This window comes from Bombus flavifrons, chromosome 9 (genome assembly GCF_040668555.2).
Source record: "Bombus flavifrons isolate JBK064 chromosome 9, iyBomFlav1_principal, whole genome shotgun sequence".
Taxonomy (NCBI): Eukaryota; Metazoa; Arthropoda; class Insecta; order Hymenoptera; family Apidae; genus Bombus; species Bombus flavifrons.
The window spans coordinates 9,691,074-9,713,745 of NC_138450.1; the positions used below are offsets into that span (position 1 = coordinate 9,691,074).

General features: G+C 43.4%; 1 protein-coding gene across 8 annotated transcripts in view; it reads left to right on the forward strand.

Annotated features, from left to right (window-relative positions):
• HnRNP-K (Heterogeneous nuclear ribonucleoprotein K) overlaps window positions 1-22,672 on the forward strand; it is a 91,177-nt gene that overhangs the window by 17,595 nt on the left and 50,910 nt on the right. For 2 of the 8 annotated variants that reach the window (XM_069119633.1, XM_069119640.1), the window contains exons 2-3: window positions 7,641-7,693; window positions 16,849-16,898. The gene's annotated coding sequence lies outside the window, so the exon portion shown is untranslated. Of the gene's footprint in view, window positions 1-7,637; window positions 7,694-12,319; window positions 12,526-15,245; window positions 15,398-15,951; window positions 16,107-16,848; window positions 16,899-22,672 lie in introns of those variants that run through there. The other 6 variants (XM_069119634.1, XM_069119636.1, XM_069119635.1 and 3 more) reach the window with 6 other exon arrangements.

The window sequence follows — 22,672 nt, forward strand, 5'->3', positions numbered from 1 at the left end:
GCGGATATCAAATATGCTTGGACAGATGCATCGTCCCACAGTAGTTTGCCATTCTTACTTGTCTCTCTTCTCCTTTCTCCTTCACCTTGTTTTATCATTTCTCCGTCTTTATTCCGACCGGTATTCGAGTTCCCTCTGTATTCAAACCCTCGTGTCGCCATATTCGGACCTGCTGGCTCTCTCTCCTTTTTTTCCCGCCGTGCAATTAGTTTGCAGCGTGTTGCATGCTCCGCAAGAGTTCACGTACTCTCGAGTGCCGGCCAGACCGAAAGGTGGTAATCTAACGTCAGAGGGATAACCCGCCAGAGATCCCTCTTTATTTCTTCTAATTTAATATTGAAGGGTTTCATTTTTTCTTTTTTTTTTTCTTTTTTTTTTTATTCCTCTACCCTTTCTTCGACCAAGCGACTCGATTACCATTGAAGAACCTTCCCCCTTTTCGCGAAACGCTACACGTGCCATTTTCGTCAACGATGGGAAAGGAAAGGCTTTCATGATCGTGTTAGTTAATGGCTGGTTCGTAAATGGGGTAAACCACGAGCGTATCGCGAAATTACAGATCTCGATATTATAGTACTTAGGTAATTTTCTCATAGGTAAATTTGTCCGAATTTTTGATATTGTACGTTGATAACGAAGGTCGCGTATCATTTTATAAAACGGCGGATAAGAACAATGGAAAGGCATACGAGGCTATTTGCAAGAGAAATCAACGTGGTTGGTACAAAATAGAATTGCTGTAGTTGGATCGATCGGGCCGCACTCGAATCCTGGAACGATCGAATCCGAGAATCCAATTTATTCATTGCTTTTCGTTCGGTAGCATCACTCCTCCAGGAAGACCTTTAGAGTCTGTGCATCCCCCTTTGGGTTATCCGCGTTTAAATATTGAACTTGGGCTTGCGAAACGCCTTCCTACATCCTTTCGATCAGCACTTTCTTCCTGTGTCACGTTTCCCAATCGACTTACGACTTCCTTCCTGCTTCTGCCTATCGATTTCTTTTAAACACCCTCATCCACCTCTCTATCTTCCAATCTATATCCTTCGTATAATTTCGAATAGAAAAATAGTACGACGGTAATAATATCAAAGTTATCGAAAACTCGAAGAACGTTCTTGTTCTAATTGCATCAATCATCGAGGGGACGAACTCTCGTAACCGCTTTAGTTTGTAAGACTTGAAAATGAAACGCGAAGGAACTTCCCACGGCCTCTACGATAGCTTATGCATTTGCAACGACGCAAAGCGAATTTAAGTTCTATAAAAGTGGTTATCTCCTATTATTCCCCGTTCCGTTGGAAGTCGCCGCGTCGATGTCCCCGCGGTCGCGCAGGGGTGCGACGGTTGCGGGCCTTTCGGGGAGTCTCTAGATTCGATCGAAATCCATTTAACTCGCTGTCGCGAATTCGATTCGTAAGATTCGCCGCGGCGTACACCGAGGAAAAAGAAAAGAACGAAGTCATAGAGGGAGAGAGTGGGGTGACGAGAGCGGACGGATGAAGCGCGCGATTAATTATGCAGAGAAGCTGCGATCGATGGAGGAACGTGCTCCCGTAAAATATTGATACCACGAATAGACTCGACTACCATAACCGTTCTCTACTTTCCACCCTCGATCCTACAACTACGGCTGTGTTATTTCATCGAGGCTGAGAAAGAGAGAAAGAGAGGAGGGGGGGGGTGGAACTCTCGATTGTTCTATGCTTGGCTATACGAAACATCGATAGTTGGACGAAAAAGGAGGGAAACGCAGGGTCTCGATCGATGGAAATTCGGTTAATGATCGCCGGTGTTTCGTGAGACGATTGGAAGAGGTGAGGAAGAAGTAGATCCCGGAGACGGCAGGGTAGCTCGGAGGGAAAAATTGGGTGGGATAAGAGCCACGAAAGCTTCGAGGAAATTACTTTGGAATCTGTGTGTAGCTTTTGCTTCGAAACCTCCGACGATTAATGCTCTCTCGAGAAAGAGAATTAGGGGCGCCGAAGAAAATGGAGGTCGAGAGTGTCAGGGGTGGAGCGACGTAAGATTCGCGGTGCCAAGGATCGCCGGAATGTACCTAGGAAATTGACTTAAACTCTGTACAGTGTTCGGTTGGTTAACTTTTCGGGCATGATGAAAATGCGATTAGCGAATGAGGGCTCTTTCGTGAAATGATAGGGAAAAACAGGGGAAGGGAATTGACTTATATATCGAATACTCCTGTACAGCAATTAGATCTTGATACGCTGTATCGTGGCCATTGATAAAAATAAAATAATACAAATTTTTCCTTGCTCTGCGATATATTTATAATTTCCATTTTTATATTCGCGAGAAACGATAAAATATTTCGGAATGTAACAAATACCATAAGTTAACGGACCGAGGAATAGTCGAATCGAGCAACGGACTGCTCGCTTCGCACTTTTCAAACTGGATAACAAATTGAGAATATCTCGTCGTTAAAATATTCTCGGTGTTCTGCGTTATCCTTGGCAATCTCTCTAGACTTTTTTCGTATTATCAAAGATACCCGCTAAGACTTCTTCCAATCATTACCTTGCTCTCTTTGGACATCCAGCGAATAACTCGGATGATTTCATAAGCATGACATTCCTAGGTGTATCGAAAGACACGCAAAGTAAATACAATAACCGGTAATAAAGGAACAAAACCGCGAGAACAGAATAGTGGAGCTATCCTTTACTTCTCTCTCATTCCAGTTCGCAATCGTACGATTCTGCGGTCGATGGATACCCTCGGGCCGTGAGAGAGATTCTCTGTGAACGGTTTTCCTTGGACTAGCCACGAGAGCAGAGAGGTAACCGCGGCCACTATTTCTTCTCTGTCAATTCGTCCCCACCCTCGCGTGTAACCAGCATTTTTTTCGACTCCGGAGAACCGGCTCTCGTGGCTTTACAGGACGAGGATGGACTCCACGCAGGACAATAGACCTGTTCGTCTTCCTGCTGCTATGTATAACTTCACGCTCCATGCGAAAACTACTATCCACTCGCGATCTCTGTTTCCCGTATGTGTTGCTGTTGTGTGTCATCGTTGTATCATCGGTTCTGGCAGCAATTTTCTTTCGCGAGGTTTCTTCTCTCGCGTTGTGCGAGACGGAAGATCGAGATAACGTTCCCGATGAAATACGACACATGTTAGTTTTTACTATAACGAAGCTTTAAATGATACAGACATGGAACAGATATACGTCGTTGCTGAGAAGTTCTTTGCATTTTAATGGCAAATTAAAGCATTTAAAACCTGTTGTCAACTGTACATTATGATTTTTATAACTTGTTCTTTGATTGATTCAAATAGATCGCTCCTCTTTTTTTTTTGTAGCAGAGTCATAGGCGCGTGAAATCGCAACTTGCCACTTCCGTGACGATAAAACGCGTCATTGACATTTTTTCTGACGTTTTACGCCCACGGTAGGGTAAACCGACCGAACTAACGATAGATTCTTCTCCGCATTCTTGCTTGCACCTTTTTTTTCGTCCTTCTATTTCCAGGCCTTCCTCTTTCTTTATCTCTGTTCCGCAACTCATCCCTTTCTCTCAGAAGTTACTCGTGATTTCCGTTCGTTCACCCTTTTCCGGTCATCAGCCTCTGGTCTGGTTGCTCTTCCATCGCATTGTTATCCCTTCGTGGTTTACTTCCGCGATTTCTTCTCAGGATCGTTTCTTCCTTGCTGAAAAATGCGCCGTTGAAAGTCGAGATGTCGCTTTTACGGTCAACTCCAGCCGTGACGCAATTAATCTCGTAATTTTTCACGGACCTTCTCGAAGACGGTAACGCAATTTCGTGCAAGCGTCGCGTGAAAAACTTGTTGTCGGGATGCGATCCGATTTAAAAATAGGGATTTACTATTCTGTGTATTTGTCGAACTCTCGACACGCGTCTACGTTTCACCGTATTTTCATGAACTGCGAAATTAATCTATTCAGCAGATACAGAATCTTTAACGCTTTATCTTATTTATCAAAGTTATTATTTATTAAATTATTATTGTTCGGTGCATCTTGTTTTGAATTCGTAGATTATACTTTGTCTTTAAACGAATGCAGGTTAATCGAATGTTCTTTTTCTTCGGTTACTACGAGAAATGATGCTGTTTGATTAAGGAAGATCCGCCTCCGCACCGGTATCGAATTTCTCTACACCGCGATTATTGGTAATTGGAATCTCATTCTGTCGTAATTGGGAATTCAATCGCTGGATTGTGTTTGTACCCTGCAGGTCGAGTCCGTAGCCGAGATTTCAATTTTTCCGTTTGAAATAAGAATTCGTATTAATATATACCGAGGACCGGTGGAAGTGGCCTAAGTGAGTGACATTTTTAATTAAAGACACCTGCTTTTCTTCTTTCTTTAACTTCTCAACACGGCGAACTCGTCTCGAATACCATAGAATTCGAAGCGTACCGGGTTTCATATTTGCAAATTCAACTAACTTTTTTCGAGAAACGATTCCGCCACTTTCGTTTCTAATCGACAAATCGGAAGATCCATTATGACACGAACGATAACGAAATAGCCACAGGTAACTGTCCCTGCCTGGAGGTCTGAGTGGATTTTGATGAAGCCCAAAGCGAACGTTTTTCCATCCTCCGTGACAAATGGCTCCATAGGGATTTTCGACTCACGAATCGTAAGAACCGTGCTCAGTAAGATCACCCAGACGGTCGAAAATAGTTGGCGCTCGGATATAGAACGACGGTTCATGGTCATGGATTCGGCTGACTGCTATCAAGGGATAATTTATCACGCGAACACGGTCGAATTTCAATGCACTTATCCACCGTCCATAGTCAGCGATCAAGGAGTGCATTTCGTATCTCTGCATTTCGTGTTCATGGTGATCTTACGTCACAGAGAATGAGATTTCTCGGAAACGGTCAAAGATTTATTTCGATTAACCCAGAAGGTCGCGTGAACCAAATTTTCTCGCAAAGACTGTTACTGTGTAACATCGTTTCAAATAGCCCTCCTGTATACCTTTGAAGCTGTCCAAAACTGGATGTTTCACTGGCGAAAATGTCTAAAAAGTGCCCTGTTCGCAGGGGGTCGCGACAGTTGGGAGTTCGACGTCTCTCGAGGGTGGTAGTGTAAAAGAAGAAGAAGCGGTTGCCCTCGAGAATTCTGGCCCGAGGTTATAGGCGCTAATCGCGGCGTGTGTGCGTGAAAGGGGCAAGGGGTAGGTGAGGCGGTAGCAGTAAGCGTAAGGGAGAGAAGGTAACGCGCGCGGCAGGGTAGTCAAGGTGGTGATATCGACCGTAGATATTGTTGAGGCAAACGGTAACCATGGGTGACTCGGACCGATTGACCAATTACAGTGTTCACGGTGGCCGTAGTCGACCAATCGGCGTACGGTGTGCTGCCGGTTTTTTGATTGGGCGATACCAGGGATAAGAGACCAGTTCGAGGCCGCTCGGACCCACAAACCGACGTCGAGACATCGAGCAGACAGCATCGTCCACAGTTCCATAGAAGGCAGGGAGCTGCTTCGTCGGTCGTGTCGTCGATGACTTCTTCTTCTCGTCATCGACGTCGTCGTCCTTGTCGTCGCTCAACTTTGGATTTGGATTCTTTCTGTCAGGTCTCTGCCTGTGTCTCTTGTGTAAGGCTCTCTCTTTCACGCTTTCATCTTGCGCACTTGAGCAAAACACCAGCTCGCCTGGTTACACGGCGTGTTCGCGTAGATTCTTGCACACTCCAAGTCACTCACCAAGTACTCTGCTACTACTAGCTTTTCCTCGTTGTCGCAGTGGTCCGTCTTAGTTGGTTGCTCGACTATGCCTAGCCGGGCGGTACCGTTTTCGACTGGAAGTCAATTTTTTCCGCGTAGCACTCCTTGCCAGGTCTCTTTGAGACTCACATAGCTTTGTCTAGGCCCCTTTGTTATCCTGCACCCATTGTTCCACCGGTCCCTGTATTTCCACGGTACGCTGGCACATAGCTCCATGGCTTACGGATTGTTCTCCACCGACGAATTTCGACGAGTCGTCCAATTTTGTGACTCGTTGGCTGGGTAACCGGAGGGGTGAAGCGGGCTTCTTTTCCTGTCCGCTGTTCCTCGAGATCCGCTTGTGCATCGGAGATGCTCGTTCCGTGCATACAACATTGCGTCTCCTTGGTAGTTGGGTGGATCGACATGGCTCTCGTGCTGGATTTACTTTTATGATCGCATACGGGTTCCTTTCTTTTCAATCGTTTCTCTTTGTGTTTGGAATTAGATTTTAATTTGTCTATTCTGTAAATTCTGTCTTTCGTTTGATTTTTTAACGGATTATTCTGCCAGTAACGTCACCCTCCTTTTTATCTTACAGTCACGAATTTTTCTTCCGATTAAAATCATTTATGCTTTGGAATATGACAGAATTAACGGTAAATTATACTTATCGTGCAGTGCGTTTAGTCTTACCTACTTGTGAATAACAGCTAGTTACATAGTGTAAATGCAACTATAAATGACTTTCCTATTGATCATGCACGCAATTAACAACTTATCGGATGTTAATTCTCAAGTGGAAACCTCAGATAGATAACGTTATATTACAATTCGGGACGATGAATCGTGAATCGAATCGTTCGTTCTAATTTTTCAGCGAAAATAAAATAAAATAAAAAAAAGAAACGAAACGATAGGCGATCCCGCTTCTCAACCGCAGAAAGAGCCTTCGAATTTCTTTGAATTTGAGAGAATCACGCGAGCTTCGATCCGCGAATAGAATCGAACCTCGCCTGTCTACTATCTCGGCTTTTTCCACGGAATACGAGCGGGAAAAAAAAGAAAATAAAGTAGTATCGAAGAATGTTATGTAAGCGAAGAATCTGCCGAAAATCGTCGAGTTTGATTAACTATTCATCGACGTTTCGGTCAGGCACGCGAACTGTTCTAGCCTAGTGGAAAAGAACGTGCCCTCGCTGCCAGATCAGACTCTCGGCAAAGTGAATTACAAGCGTGCTCTCCCCGCCGCGCCGCTTTAACACGCTTTTCATCGGTCGAGCGCGTATTTTACACACCGGACAACTCCTCTCGAGACACGCGTTGATCTATGTGTTTGCCCGAGGAAAATTAAGTTATCTCATTATCGTGCACCGTCGCAATCTTCCGTCCGCGTAGACAGATCGGTGTTTTGGCGCCAAGAAGTTTCGCGGGCCGAACGAAAAACGACGCACGGTGTTTTTGCTCCTTGTCGTTCTTCCGTAGCACTCGAGTGACCCTTCACAGTTAGGATTGGCAGCGTTCTCTTCCAGTAACTACATATATCGAAACGGTGGAAATAGTTGGGTCGTTTTACGATTTATTATCCCGCACGAGTTAAAAGGTTTGGACCATCAAATTAGAAATTTAGGGGAAGACGTTTAAAATCTTATTTATCAGTTTAACAGTTTATTGGTTTAGCAAATTAGTAGTCGTCACGACTATTTGGCAATATCTTTTTGAAATTGGGAAAATTTTTTTAATAATGGAATATGTTTCGTGATGCTTTTGGGAAGAGGATATTGTTATGCACTAAGCTTAAGACCAGTTGTATCTGTAAGTGCATTTATCGTTTGGCTAATTACTAATTTATTGAATAAGTAGTTAATACATAGCTTAAAGAGTAGTTATAAAGTTTTAACATACTGTTACGTTTGTTCCAGAAGGTGTGAGTTGCAAGAAGGACGTGAGAGCGAAGCGTAGGCAGTTGCTCAAACAGGTGAGTTCCTAGAATCAGTTCTTATAATTATAAACAGCTTCAACGAATGCGTGATAATAATTCTGTAGATAACGCGCAATCTTAATTGACAAAATATTTACCAAAAAGAAGACGCGTTTCTTCTCTGCTTTTATCACTCGTCGAAAGATAGATCGAATTACGAGGAATCGCGTGTAATTGAAAAACGACGACCACGGTAATTTGCCTGAGCGATGGTTAATTAAATTCGTGTCTCAAACGATACGCGAAAGGCTGTCTTCTCTGGCTCTTCGAAGATTGCAAACGAGTGCCAGTTGCAACCACGCCAGAGACACGTATCTCTTTAATTGTTAATTACGCGCCGGTTTCGCACTCTTCCTCATTCATGCTGATCCCTCGATAAGAACGATTAACGTCTCTATTGTTTCGACCAGAGGTTTTCAACTTTTTCACGTTCACAAGTTCTTCGCTATTATTTGTATACGCAGGCCATACAAGATAAAATTTTCAAAATATAATCCTGATCCTAACTAAAAATTACCTTAAGGAATAAAATGTCCGATATATTTGTCCATTGACATCAGCAACAGCATAGACAAAATTATTAAGGCTGCAAGATAATTATTTTTTATTTTTCTGAGAAACGTGTCGTTCCAACTGGTCACTCTAGCGTCGAATTTGATGGGAAAATCATTGACGATCGCGAGAACAAAGAGTTAAGAAGAAGGTTCTTCCATGGAGAAGAATCACGGCTACTTTAAAAAATGCAAAAGTTGCAAATGAACTTTCTAACCATTCCATTCATTCGTCTGGCCTCCGTGAGAATACGTTATTGCACGTGAAAGAGGAACAACGCAGAAGAGGCGGCGGCCGTTATCTCCCGACGTGGCTCTCATTTTTCTGTTCATTCGAATGCAGGTTGCGAGGCTCGACTAACGGACACGTTATCTTTACGTGATCGGCAAACGAGCATTTCGAAACTAGCGGCTCTCGCGTGGAAACCCGAGAAAGGAAAAGCGCGGAAATGTGCCCCGGGACCCAATTGCAAATATTCGTCGATGGAAAGTCGAAACGCGATTGGCAAGCAATGGTTTCGCCGCCATCTCCATTATCAAATTTTCCAATTTTTCGTTTCTCCAGACCACGGTATCTTCGTTCGCACGTCAACCTTCGGAAGTCGAACCATCGGAGATGGTTTAGAACCAGTCAGAATATAAATACACTTCCGCTCAAAAGTTTGGAGCACGCTAGAATTTTAAAAGAGTCAATGACTTCTTCGGTTAAATAAATATTTCATTCGCAATATAATTCCTTTATAATTGGTGGTTAGAACCGTCACGTTAGGTTTAGTATTGTAGGGTTGACGAATGCGACAATTTGATCGATTCGTCCAATTGCAAGATGCCTCTACGGATAAATGGAGGCTTTCAAAAATCCTCGTTTACAAAGCTTCGTAACACCGTTTCCGAAATCCTGTTTATTTTTCGAGGAACCGGTTGCTCGGTAATTTCTCTTGTCAGAGCAAAAGTTAAATGCTGTGGCAGATCTGTAGCAGAAGGTAATTAACAGAGGAACGCGCGTTCAGCGATTTCAAGCGAGGTGCGTGTCGCACTGCGATCCAATTCGTCGTAACACGAAACGGGGCGAACCAGTTTCGGCGCGAGAGTGAAACAATGCTTTCCGTTTCTTTCCCCGTGAATCAAGAGGCGAATCACGGTGCGTGACTGTGAATCCTAGCACGAGTTCCAACCATGAAATAACAACCGAGGCCGGCTCCCTTCTCGCTGGCGGTTTTACTAGTTTGTTTCGTTGCGCCTTCATTCCGCCATAGTTTTCCTCGAATCTTGGAACGATTCGCTATTCCTGTACGTATCTGGGAGAAAATGGCGGAATATTTGTCACGTTCTTGGTATCATAAAGCTTCTTTCTCTAACGGTTACAGAGGTGAGCAATTTTTGGACTTAGAAATCTTTATTTCCTCGTAGCAGGAAACTATCGCTTTGTAACGGCTACAACTCTTCCCTTTTCTTTCGTTTTGTCGATACAACGAAGCTTCAGCAACGAAACAAACGTTGATTCTTCAATCGTATAAAATTGTCTGTTTTTCGGAACAATCCAGGACCATTATTCACGTGGTACGTACGTAGACGTAGACGATGAAACGATTCTCGTAACGAAGCTTGGCCAGAGTAATTTGAATGTGAAAGGAAAACAGCGGATGGTTAACACAATTCCGATCCTCGGGCTCCGAATATTCAACGTAGCCGACGTCGGCGCACGTATGTACGTTTGTTGTTAACGAGACTCTTTGATCGTGGATTTGTGTCACAAGTTCGTTCGACGAATATTTTCCCGGCAGATGAGTCACCGTCGGCGGAAAAGGCCAGTTCTTTTTCTTCTTTCGAGGATCATTGAACGTAGACACGCTTTCTTCCCCGTGATGTCAGACATTTGGCTTTCATATGCTCGTATTTGAAGATTTCACTAATCAGTGACGGTTTCGTGCTTAATAAACAATACATGGAAGACGTATCTAATCGGCGAAATATACGTACTCGAGGGATACGCGTAGATTAATGGGCAATTTTTCTAAATGATTTATCGTTTCTCTAATAAGACAACTGCAAGATATTTTGGTCACTGACCTAGTTAGACTTTGAACGCTGCTACATTTTATCGTTTTGTTAAAAGTATGTACACCATCGAAATGTGTCAGAGACATATATTGTTTTTCGCAATTTTAAAGACTCATTTGCGTTAAAGTGTGATTGAATTTAATCGTAAATATCTCGAGAAGCGTCGAGTATCCGATGTAAACGAAATGACGAAATCTACTGGTGTTTGAAGTTTCAACTAATCTGCACTTTTAAAGCCTGCCGATTAAAGTATTTAAAAATAACGATCGTCAAAGTTTATCCGATTCCTCGAGTTACTTTCTTCTGTACTACAATCGGCAGTTTCGATTCGTTCCATAAATGATTATCGCTTAAACCTCGAGCAATATTGTCCGGTTAAACAGAAACGCGAAGTTAAGATGAAAGTAGGTTATGAACTCGTGTCGCTTGGAAGTTCCACTGGCTTCAGAGAGGATAGAATTATCTCGTTAACCTTTCGGCTGCCACCGAGTAAGTAATTCCCTTATCGAATCTCGTCTGTGGAAATTCTTCGCGAGCAAACGAAACTCAAGTACGCGTGTTCGCAAAGATGGAAGAAAAGCAAACGTTACGAATAATATCTGGTCGAAGAGAAGTCTAATAGTTGTATGGTTTTAAATTTCCTGACCTTCGTGTCGAGTGAAATGTATTTTTCAAGAGAAAGTAATTTCCCTGGGACCTAGCGAGAGCTGAACAAATAGGAATTTAACACTCGAGTTGCATAAACTTTGCTTTCATGTCATCGACGAATTAACCGCCGAGCTATGATTTGTTTGGAATTATTGAAAAATTTGCTTCGGTTAGGACGGAAAACTGTAGGAAATGAAAATCTTTCCATTGCAAGTGAGAGGGAACAGTCGCGTTAAGTTTATAATGCGATTCACTTCGAGGTGAAACTAGTTTTGTAGCAGTATGTATATGTATATCGACGAACGTCTCTAATGAAATGAAAAGTTTGTTCGCTGCTAGATACCGACGAACTCAGACTCGATCGAGCCTGTGGACATTCCGACCTTTCCACTTAAGAAAAATAAAAATCGGATGCGTTCGTCCGATAGAAATTTATCAAATAAAACATCGAATGGTAAGTTTCACATAGAATCTACATCGTTCTATCTGTTTTCTTCCGGGAAATAAAAAGATCTTTGTTTGCCTTGGACGACTTATTAGCTATTACGAGTTGGTACAGGTGTGTATTTAAGGAGAGTTTAACTACGCCATAAGGGGAACGTGATTTCCTAAGCGATTCCAAGCGGTGTAAAACGCAGCCAGCGCTCAAGCTTTCGCAGATTTAGAAAGCGTCATAGATATGACATAGTACATACTATACTGGCGCCTTTCTCCGATAAATTTCCGCATCTTCGAATTTCACATCTACGCAACCTCTGGAAATTCTTTACAGAAAACTTACGTCGAGTAAGGTTTAAAAATTGAGCCTTAAAACAGTGAAAGAGAAGTTTACGATCTACGACTTAATCATATTATCAGTATTATTATTTCGTAAATTATACATAAAAGAGCTGTGGTATGTCATTGGCTGTTTTAGATAAATATTGACACACCTGGTGAAAATTCCCCGATGAAAATACTCGAAAGCACTCGATATGTAATTTAACCCTATACGCAAGAATCAACTTCAATTACGCAACTAGCAACTCTTTCGTTTCGTGTTTCAAGCTCGATGTTTCGTTTCGTTGTTGAAAGCTGACGGTGCTTGATCTTTATATCGCGAATTTATTTCTTCGTACTTCCGTCAGAGTTGCTCGTTGACCCTCTCGGCATCTTGCTCCTTTTTCTCGAGATTTTTCATTGAACGAAAGTCGAAGAAACGCGGCGTGCCACCACGACCTGGCAGGGGTAACGAGCGGAGGGGTTGAGGAGGCACGAAAAGGGTGAACGAAGGGACGAAAGCGAGGGCTCGGCGCGTGCGCGCTGACGCAACAATATGGTGAATTCTGCGAGGTAGCCCAGTATCCACCCGACCATCAGCTGATCAATATACTTCCGCACACACGCCACGTCATACGCGCGACACACGCATGTCACGCATCGTGCGAACCGTTACGCGTGTAACACTCTGTGAACGTGTGAACGTGCACAAACGGCTGTGCACGCGGCCATCGGGCCCGGGACGTATCCAGCAACGGCGAAACTCCATCAGGAACACGGGAACGCGCGGTGAAGCAGCGTACGCAAAAGGTACGTCTCGAAATCTGCGGTCTTCTCGTTCTCATTTTCGCTTCCAATTGCTTTTCCATGGAAAGTAGGACTGAGAAACCTTTTAGTCGTTAGAGACAATATGTCGACGATTTCCGATGATCTAATTCGGTGGACATTTTTTTTTACCACGAGCCAGGAGATAGACATGTATCGTGGAACCGTGAAATCATCGGATTTGTCGTTTCTTTTGCATCGACGTGGTCGAGAAATTAAATGAGTGGATGGATTCGTTTCGTTAGCGTTCCTGGTGAGTGGTGAGCGATGCGTGGTGGTTTTAGGGGGCTCGTTGGAACGTCCTCTTCGTTGGGACGATCTCGATAGGAAAGAATTTGTTTTCCGTTTATCGATCGGTTTACTCGGCTCTCTGTTCATCAGATAAAATTGTTTGATCGATCGAAGGAAAGCGAATGTTAGGCGATTACGGTGTTGGGACTATTTCCCTTTTCGCGATAGCTATCCGAGATATAAATTTCAATTGCTATTTCTCCTAACTTCCTATACTCTTGTTCGAAATTGGACAAATTTTTGTATCGTAGCGCCGATTACTTTATACGCGTTTCTCGCATCGCTAAGAAATGATAGGCAAGCAGTCGATACGGATAAAAAAAGTCGTCCCCACTAGCGACAATGTTGGTTCGATAAGAAGCTATGAGTCACGTTTCGTGTTTCATATCTAACCAGGCTGATCGATTATCGGTTGGTCGCGAATTTCGCGACGATCCAGCCGACAGCCAGCCGGCTATGATATCGTTTGCGCGGCCTACATTTTTTCGGCGTCGTTGTGCGGTGGTAGCCAAAGTGCCGCAACGAGCCAGTTTTCCGCGTTGCTATCGGATATTCTTGCGTGTTCTTGGTCGATTCACCGCTACCACCAGAATGCTCGGGGAAAAGATCGCCTAGTCAGCTGCCAGAGAATTTCCTCGACTAGCACGAAGAGCCATTGTCTCAGGCACGATGCACGTGTATGCTTGTTGAAAGGACGTGGTTCTCATATTCCAGGTGGTCCTTTAGTTACGCTGCTACCTACAAGGTAGACTAGGTGGTTGCAACTCGTGGAAAGTAATTAGCCAACAACGTTAATGGCAGAAACGAGCTTTCACAGTGAATGATTAATTTCGTTTAACGTGCCGACGGAAATATTCAGGGAATTCTGTTGCTGGTTAATTTTCAAATGGCTCGGATACTTAGGTCTGGACAGCATGTATGTATTGCGTGTTTAACAAAGGTATGTGTCGAGGCATACGTTTCACTTATACGCGTGCACGAGACTATCCAGGTAAAAACTTGACGAATTCCCATGATTAATTGGATCAATTACATTTTTCAAGTATTTCGTTATTTGGCTGGGTTCATTAGCAGTTGATAGATTAAATTTCGAAAAGCGCATCGTTTCGGTAGACGCAATTAAAAGTTGGCCCCGGACATGGCGGGTCGATAGCGGGCCGGATAAATTATTCAGTGGTCCTAAAGACGGTTTCGGATAATTTCTGAACTCGTGTGCCCGCGAACAGCCGGCATTAACGTTTTCGTGGCTGAGTGGGCGAGAGAGCGTATTTTCGGTGCCTGCTGTTGCAACATCCGCGACTCGCTGTGAACGATAAAGTTGAATGAGATTTAAATTTAATTTCGAAATTTCGAGCGAGTTCATTTGGTAACGAGCTCCTCCCGTTTCTCGCCAACTTGCGTCTCTCCCGTTGGGAAACAGTATCAGTGTTAACGTTGTTTCCGCATGTTCACTCGGGTCTAGGATCAAAAGAAAATCTTTCTGGTTCAATTTTACCGATGTTCCATCGATATAGGTGTAGCACAGGCACATGAATTTCGTGAAATATGCTTGTCGCGCAATATGCAAAGAATTTCCTGACTGTAAATGAAAGTGCCTAGCGCGAATGGATGACATAAAAGTAAGGTTTCGAAACTTAAAGTTGGATTATCTTCTACCAGTCTGTGTCTGCGATAGTAGTCGACATTTTGAACGTCTGCAGACGTCAGATGTCATGGACTATTTCGAAAAGTGTCACAGCGACACTTCAAGGAAGTTTCGATGGTTTGAGAATAGCTTGTCTTTTTTTAAATATATTTTTTCTGGCGAATAAACGCAAAGAAAGAAGCACCAGCTTGTTTACGTGATCCACTGGTAAAAAAAAGGAACAATATTAGAGGGGGGAAAAAATAATGTCGTAAAACGAAAAAACGAGCGTAGGAAAAGCAAGAGGGACATGGTAGTCGGATGAAAACAGCGAGAGGGTGAGAGAAGCTCGCAACCGTGAAATTCTCTCGCCGCGTGGCGATTGCGGTGAAGTCGTTCATTGACTTCGTTCCCCTCCTAGCCCTCCAACCGTCCCTCGGATGCATCCGGATTATTCGTTCACGTCGTAGCCTCGCAGCCGAGTGCACTTACGTACACACATGTGCGTTTTCGTTCGTTCTCCAAACCTCCTCCCGCCCTCTTACACACATTCTGCTATTTGCTCCGTCTTTCTTCGATATCTCTCCCTCTCTCTTTCTCTCTCTCTCTCTCCCTTTCTCTCTCTTTCTCTCTCTTTCGAGGCTCCCCCCTAATGATCCAAGCCCCCCACCAAACTGACTCGTGCCTCTGCACGATGAAGGAAGAGGCAGAAGGAGGCAATGGAAGAGAAAGAGATGGTTTAAGAGTAGGAGGAAGGGGGGACTCAGAGGAGAAGTAGACAACTACTCGTTGGAAGAAGCGGGCTCACCACTTTGCAAAGTTACTCGTGTTCTGTCTTCCATCTAGCATAGGTCCTTACCCGTACCAACTCTCCACGTATCCTCGTTTCTCTTGGATCCTTGGTCGTGCCACGAGGTCGCAGAAGATCGAAGGATATTCAAGGTACGGCCAACTCTGGCCATGACCTAGCTCGATTTCTCTCTTACCGCTTTCTCTCTCTCTATCTCTATCTCTTTCTCTCTTCCTCTCGTTTTGGTCCGAGGTATTTCGACCTTGACGGTGTTCTCCGCTCGGACCTGGAAATTGGGACGGACGCAGTTTGTTCTGTCGCGTTTCGGGCAGAGTATTAATTTGCCGGCGTTGACGAGAGAACGAGCAGAGAAGAACACGCGCCGCGACGACCTTGCTCGTTCACAACATCTTGTCGGATTGGCGGATTAATTAGCAGTCGTGCACGTGTTGGTGTGTTTTGTTGGTGGAGAACTGTGATCAGTGTGACATCGGTCATCAGTGTACGACCGAGCTCTAGATCTTGATATCGCTGAGAAGTCTCAAGGCATCGAGGAAGCGCCTTGGGCCCGATCGACTCGTCGATCGAGTTACGAATAATTGCGTAACGGGAGAGACGCGCGGATGCTCGAACGTTTTGCTGACCTACCGGCGTGTGATATTCCTGCCGAAGAAGCCCGCGTTCGACGCTTAGAAACAGTGGCCAGTGACGTTCGCGATCGTGTCCGAAATAGATTGCGCAGAATTTACATAGATGCGCGAAGCACCGTGAAAACTATGTGAAACCCGGTGTGTCCTTAGTTAGTCGATCGTCGATCGATTTCAATTGCATTTCACGAGAGATCGTGGAACTACGTCAATGGTCAGTAAAGCGTTTTGCACAGGGGAAAATCAGTACGCTTGGAATTAGGTCGCGAGTGAATCGTCAGTGAGGAGAATTCGAATTTTCAATCATCGCGAAAGGGACGTACTACTACGCGAAGAAACCGCGACTTTCACCGATGAAAGAACGTAGTATTACGTCAGTAGGCAACAAAGCAAGCGTTCCATGCGCCGCACAGTGGGATAATGTGCTCAAGATTCTGTCAAAATCGTGTAGAATTTTTGATAGAAATAAGATAGAGCGATGAATTTTGCTCGAGGTTAAGGCTAAATTACGTAGCAGTAGAATAAGGGAAAAATATAGAGAAACGTGTTACGAACAGATTTTGAAAATCTATATTACTTTCGACATCTTTTAACGGAGTTGCCATTGTCAAAACCCGTACATCGTGACGGATAAACGGCGATCTTCTTAAAAATCGTCAAATTCGATATAGATTTTCAAAACTCGTTCGTGATACTTTTCCTTATTTTTCTCTTATTCCGTAACGTTCTAACTTTAACCTTGTTCATCGCTCTATCTTATTTCTGTCGACAGCTGTACGATTTTAACGCAAACTCGAGTACCTTGTATCACTGTACGCCTTAAACGCGCGTACGTAGTGTGGTGCAGTCGGCGAAAAAAAGCAGAGGAGAAGGCTGAAGGAATTGATTCGCGTATAGTGGGTTCTAGCAACAGGGACGTGGATTAAAACGACGCTTGTCTTTTTTTGTCTGTGCAGGGTTTACTGCCGATCCATTCCGGAGGCAACTGCGGCGAACATCGTTATTGGTGAGTAACAGTTTTGCATCGACGCGGCAAGAATGCAACCGCGCTTCATTTCGCATGCGAAACACGCGGCTGAAGGAATTCAGTGACGACAATCGGCGACGACCGGCCTCGTTCTGTTTCGACTCGCGAGAGATCGTCGTCGACGATTTATATGCGGTCATAAGCAGGGACCGTATACGGTTAGCCTGAAAAAGAACGAGGATCGGTTGCATTTCATGTCCTTCTTTCTCCACTCCCTTTTGCAGCGCAGGTTTGTGTCGATGGCTTGGACGAACGTCCGATTAAACGAACTCTTTATGATTGAATACTGCGTTCCATTGTACAAACGATTGTTAATTCCGAATAACTATCTTGAAATAAGCCTCGTTCGGATTAGGCAAGTTATTCGAAACCAAATCATCAAAGTCTAATCCCTAAAATTTATCACGAGGGCAACTTATCTTATCGGGTGTAACATTTTATTCTAGTTCGTTCCTTTTTATTTCGAAAATCGGTACAGTCGAACGCGATTGAATTCTTTAAATAAAAGATAGAAACGTTATTGTCTGTAGCGGCTACAAATAACATTATTAAGGAATTATTACGGAACGATAATGGTGAAACAAAATAAGTGCGCAGTGAACGCGAATTTAGAATTTTATATTCCGTTTAAGAAAGCGATAAAAGACTTGCGGTTTGTTGCAGTCGTTTTATCACTGGTCTAAGTTTAGAGAACCGATTGTACGCTACATCCTGCGCGTTATCTACTAGTTTGATATTTCTATTTGTTATGTATTCGCGGTACGGCTGAACGCAGTACGCCTCGAAGCAATAATCGTGAAATTCCATGCACGAATCAGACGTTCTACCACAAAAGGGTTCGTCAGTGACTGGCAGGCCGATTCGACGTGGAAACTCGTTCCTCGTGAATAGTCGTGAACGGCCTGTTACGTCGTGGCCATTTCTCGTGCTACGCGAACGCAAACAAACGTGACCGAGGTCGAGCTGAATGAAATTCAAATCGGCCGCGAGCTCAACCCACTCGTGGTATTTTTGTAACGCGGTAGTTTTCGTTTTGACACACCTATCGAGGAGACACGCGTGCTTCGAGATGACAACTGTTTTGTGCTAACGAGAGTGCCTGTTCGTTACACATCGCCAAGTTAGAAAATTCCATTTAGTTATTTACATAGATAGTCGTAAAATTGACAAGAAATTGCGTTAACGCCATCTTCTTCATTTCCTTTTCTCATCTACTACTTATCGAGGATAAGAGTTCGTCCGATAAATATTACATTAAACGTTATGTACTTCGATGTGAAACATATCCGCTAAACGTTTCGCTAAGCGACAACGCTAGTTTTGAAGTTTCGCGAAGACAGTCGGTCGAGTTGGAAGGAGGCGAAACGAAGGCTCAAGGAAGAAGAAAGGAGGCAGGGTATGGAGGGCAAAGGGAGCAGAAGAGTGGTCAGACTGGTGTACCAGGACGTTACACCTTGGTAGCGAGAGCATGCTCGTAGCAGCTTTGCTTCTTCTTCTCTTCCGATCCTCTTTCTCGAGTCTAAGGCTAAGCGTGGAATGCCGCGGGTAGGGGAAGGGTTAGCGTACGGATAAAAGACCCTTCTCGACGTGCTATGCGTTCGAGGGTTCTCGACGCAGGGTCAAAGAACGCGAGCGGTAGCGTACTCGATGGTTTCGCGGTGTTGTTTATACAAATCGATCGTACCGTTAACGTAATCTCAGGTGCATCGACTCGAGACATCGACACAGTCTGCGCGGTTTTCTCGGCAACGGAACTGAGGAACGCGCCTGCCCTCGAAAGCATACCTTTTTCGAGGGCGGCTTCGTCGTTGAAAGGTTTCCGGTGATCGTGCTTAGTCGCTAGCCGCGCTTTTGCCTCCTTTTCCGCGTCGGACTTACCTCTGAGGCAAGTAACTAAGGTTGAAAGTAAAAGTACCGGGTGATGTGAAAGCAACGAAATCGAAAATTATAATTACAAATTACAATTTTACGAAAATATGTAGACACCACGTTCGAGTAAAAGTATTTTTGGAGTATCGTACTTTAGAGTTACATACGTTAACTTATACGTTCTTTAAATCGTAGCACTGTCTTTTTATGCCTACATCTTTGTACGATATAAAACCAAGACGCTGTTACGTAGTACGTGGAAACTTGGAGTCTTTGAAGCATTGCGTCTTTACTTTGATGTAACGATGCGTCTTGCATTTTTATCTACTGAAAACTTGAAGTATTCCGTATCACACCTTTTCATGATGCACACAGGCGACAAGAATTACGTAAATCTCTGCGTTTTGCGCCGCGTTAATTTCTTTAAACTTCTTTCGTGACATTGAGACAGATTTTTCCAAAGGAAACATCAATTAAAACGGCAAGGTTCTTTTAAAATGAAACCGTGAAATCATGCAAGGAGTATGCATTAGAGACCACAAATTACCGCACCCATGACGTGTCAATGCGTCATGTCTACCGCAGTCATGTCTACATCGTGTTTTGACGCAGTTCTTACAGTAAGCAATTTCAAACATTGCTTAAAGAATAAAAAAAAAAGCACTAAGAAATTGATTATTTATTTATTGTCTATTTATCTCCTGTTTTTTTGACAAACAAATTCTGTGCAACTCGAGGCAGACTTCCAACGATCGTTGCAAATAAATAAAACGACTTTTACTTCGCATCGATATATGTATTTTATTTTTCACTAGTCTTTCTTGCTTTCTTGTACAATTTGTGACAAAATCGGACTCTTTTAATGCCAACAGGTATTAGTCTATTGCAAATATTTCCACCCAGTTAGTCGTGACTCGATCATGCCAGGGAACGAATTTCCGGTTGGTCCGGTTTCATAGAGTCTAATTTCGGAGCTGGACCGTCGCGAACTAGGAAATGTGGATGGATGCTGACAGATGAAAAATCGTCGTTACAGACGCTTGTCGTATGGAAATAATTAAGTCGTCAAACGCGCACTCTACAGGCTATATCGATTTCTGTTTTGTTCGAAGTTCATTACGAAGCTGGACAAAATTAGAGTAGCAGTCACTGGCTACGTACTCGTCAATTCTTAAAAAGATTTTGATGCTTTTGTGTCGTTGTCCTCTCTTATGCTATTCTATTCTTCCATCAGGGGAATTTTTCTTAAGATTTTTCAAGATTGTCCCCATTGTGCACATCCTCGATTGTCTTGGACATCATTGTTGATGACAGAGTTTGGCCTATACATTCGGTCAGGATTTGTACCCCATTTGTGTATATTGTTACAGTAGGTGGATGCTCATCCGACGTCATTGAGATCTTGGAAGCTTTTTACTTTTATCCTCTACAATTGCTATGTTCGTTCTTCTTACGAGTAGAAAAATTACAATTAATCGTAGCCTTTTTATTTTAATACGAAATCTAGAAATTAACCATTGCTGCAAATAAATGGACTGGCGTTAAGAGAATAGTGCAATAATAAGATAATATATAGTTCCTAAGTTACACGGCATTGCAGAAGGTTGAAGATAGTGAACGTTCAGCTTCCCTTCGTTCTTGTGCTATAATTCATTCTGCAGGTGTAAGCTTTATCTAGTCGTGTATTACCTAAGAATTTTTCATTTATTCAGAGAATGCTGCTTCTACCGTGCAGTGAACGTTGAATCACACGTGTCTATATCATCGATCGCTGCTTTTTTCCATGTTTCGTCATCGACACACAGATATACCTGTTTGCTTACATCGTCCTTGTGCTCATGCGATTAGAGACGCGATAATACCGTTTGCGTTAGCTTCGCAGATGACATTTTAACCTCGATAACGATATATAATCAGAGTTCTACCCAAAGTCACCGGAGATCGCATCGATATATCTGCCCTGTGCTCGGATCCGTCATTTCATCGATAAAATTCTCTCCCAATAGTCGCCACCCCCCCCCCTCCAAAAAAAGAGGAGAGGAAAGAAAAGAAAATATACGTTTTAACTTTGGAAGATTGTTGTTTGTACACGTCGTTAAATAAGAGAATTTTTAACTAACACGAATCATCGTTTGCGCGAAGATTTCGAGTATTCGCAAACTTGTACGAAATAGCAGCTAAATGCGAAATCTGTTGGTAAACGTGTTCTCAAAGTTCGTGAATCCCACTTAGAAGCTTGTATTCGCTTGGTCGAGTGAAACAGACACTAGGTTCGTTGAATGCCGCTACTCGAATCACGATATTTCATTCAGAAATAATCGATCCTGGCTGTAGCGGTAGGACGGAGAAAAGCACGAAATAATCCTGACCGGTCTTCTCAGCTAGTACAAACCGGGAAAAGGATGAACGTGAACCAGGATATCGGAAGGAACGGGAAGGAATCGGCGATTACTTGCTCGCTCGGTTGTAAATTGCTGGCTCGCTGAACAATCCCATTTACACGAATAATCTGCGCGAGGACGTGGAGTGGCTGTATCGAATATTCGTGCGGCGATGACTGACTCTATGGTTACGTGTGATATGTACGAGAAAGATATGCGCTCGACCAAGTGGCTCCAGCGGAACTTCGCGCCTGCGAAGAAATTAAGACGTTTAGTCATCAATTTTTAAGGAATATTTTGGTTCTTTTCTTTTCTTTTTAGCTTCCTTATAGATATTTTCTATATTATTGTCCTTATAGGCATCGAATATATCGGATATTGTTTTACAAACAAAATAAATTACCACTTTGTTTTCTGTTCTCTACGTTATATCTGTTTAAAGATCTGTAACCCATATGGTGCTCCTTTAACGCAACTAATTCTTTCTTTCGCTTTACATTTTTTGCGCAGTAATCATCGATGCGTTTATTCCGCGATTAAATGAATAGAAATCTCGCTCAGAGATGTTTAATTGCGTGAATTGCGATAGCTTCTTATGGAAGTCGCTGTACAGATTTTATGCGATACAAGAATTGATATATTCTACGTTTAATTAGGAAATTATTGAACGACGCGACAACGCGTTTGAGCAAACGGGCGATATTTCGCGAATGCGTCGGCTAATTTCGGAGCGCGAGGAAGTTTGGGAACTATTCAACGAACGTCTTCATACGCGACTACGATAAATGGATGAAAGCTCGGCGAGATGTCTTCCCTTGGTCGTAGAAATTAACGGTGGCCGCACAAAGCATACTTGCTCGAATCTTGTCTTGTAGTGATTCGCTGAACCAAGACTCGTTAACACGTTGAATAGTCTCTTCTGCATTGATATTAACGAACGTTTATGCCAGTGATGTAGTAGTCTAATTGTGGAATTCGTTCATCCAAATTCTTCTCTTTCACGTAACGTAGGAGTATTGCGTCGAAGACGAAAGAGTTTGATCCGTTCGCCGACTCTTGATTCCCAATTTTTGTCTTTTTACAACTATTTGCATGTCTACTCCAAACTTTTGGTAGCCGTCAATTTTTCGTTTACACGATAATCTCAAACGCTCCGTCCAAACATTCTTCTTTCGCACCTCTCCACGCCAAATATTATCATTCGCACCTCTATCGTTTTCTTTCCTGATATTCTTCACTCATTCAACGAAATCACATTTCCACAATAGCGAGAATTCCAGGGCAAGCTACATAGCAATGTCCAAAGTCTTTTTTTCCGGCTTTTCGATTCATTCTTCGTCGGGTGAAAGGAATCTTTGGGCTCTTGTCACAAACTGGTTTTTCTCAGCCAGTCCATCGACCTTCTTTCTTTCATTTCCATTTATCGGAAGAGGGCAAATCGATCAGATTCCAGCGCAAAACTCCCGCAGAGTCTTTTGATTGGTTCGCGTGTGCCAGGTCTGT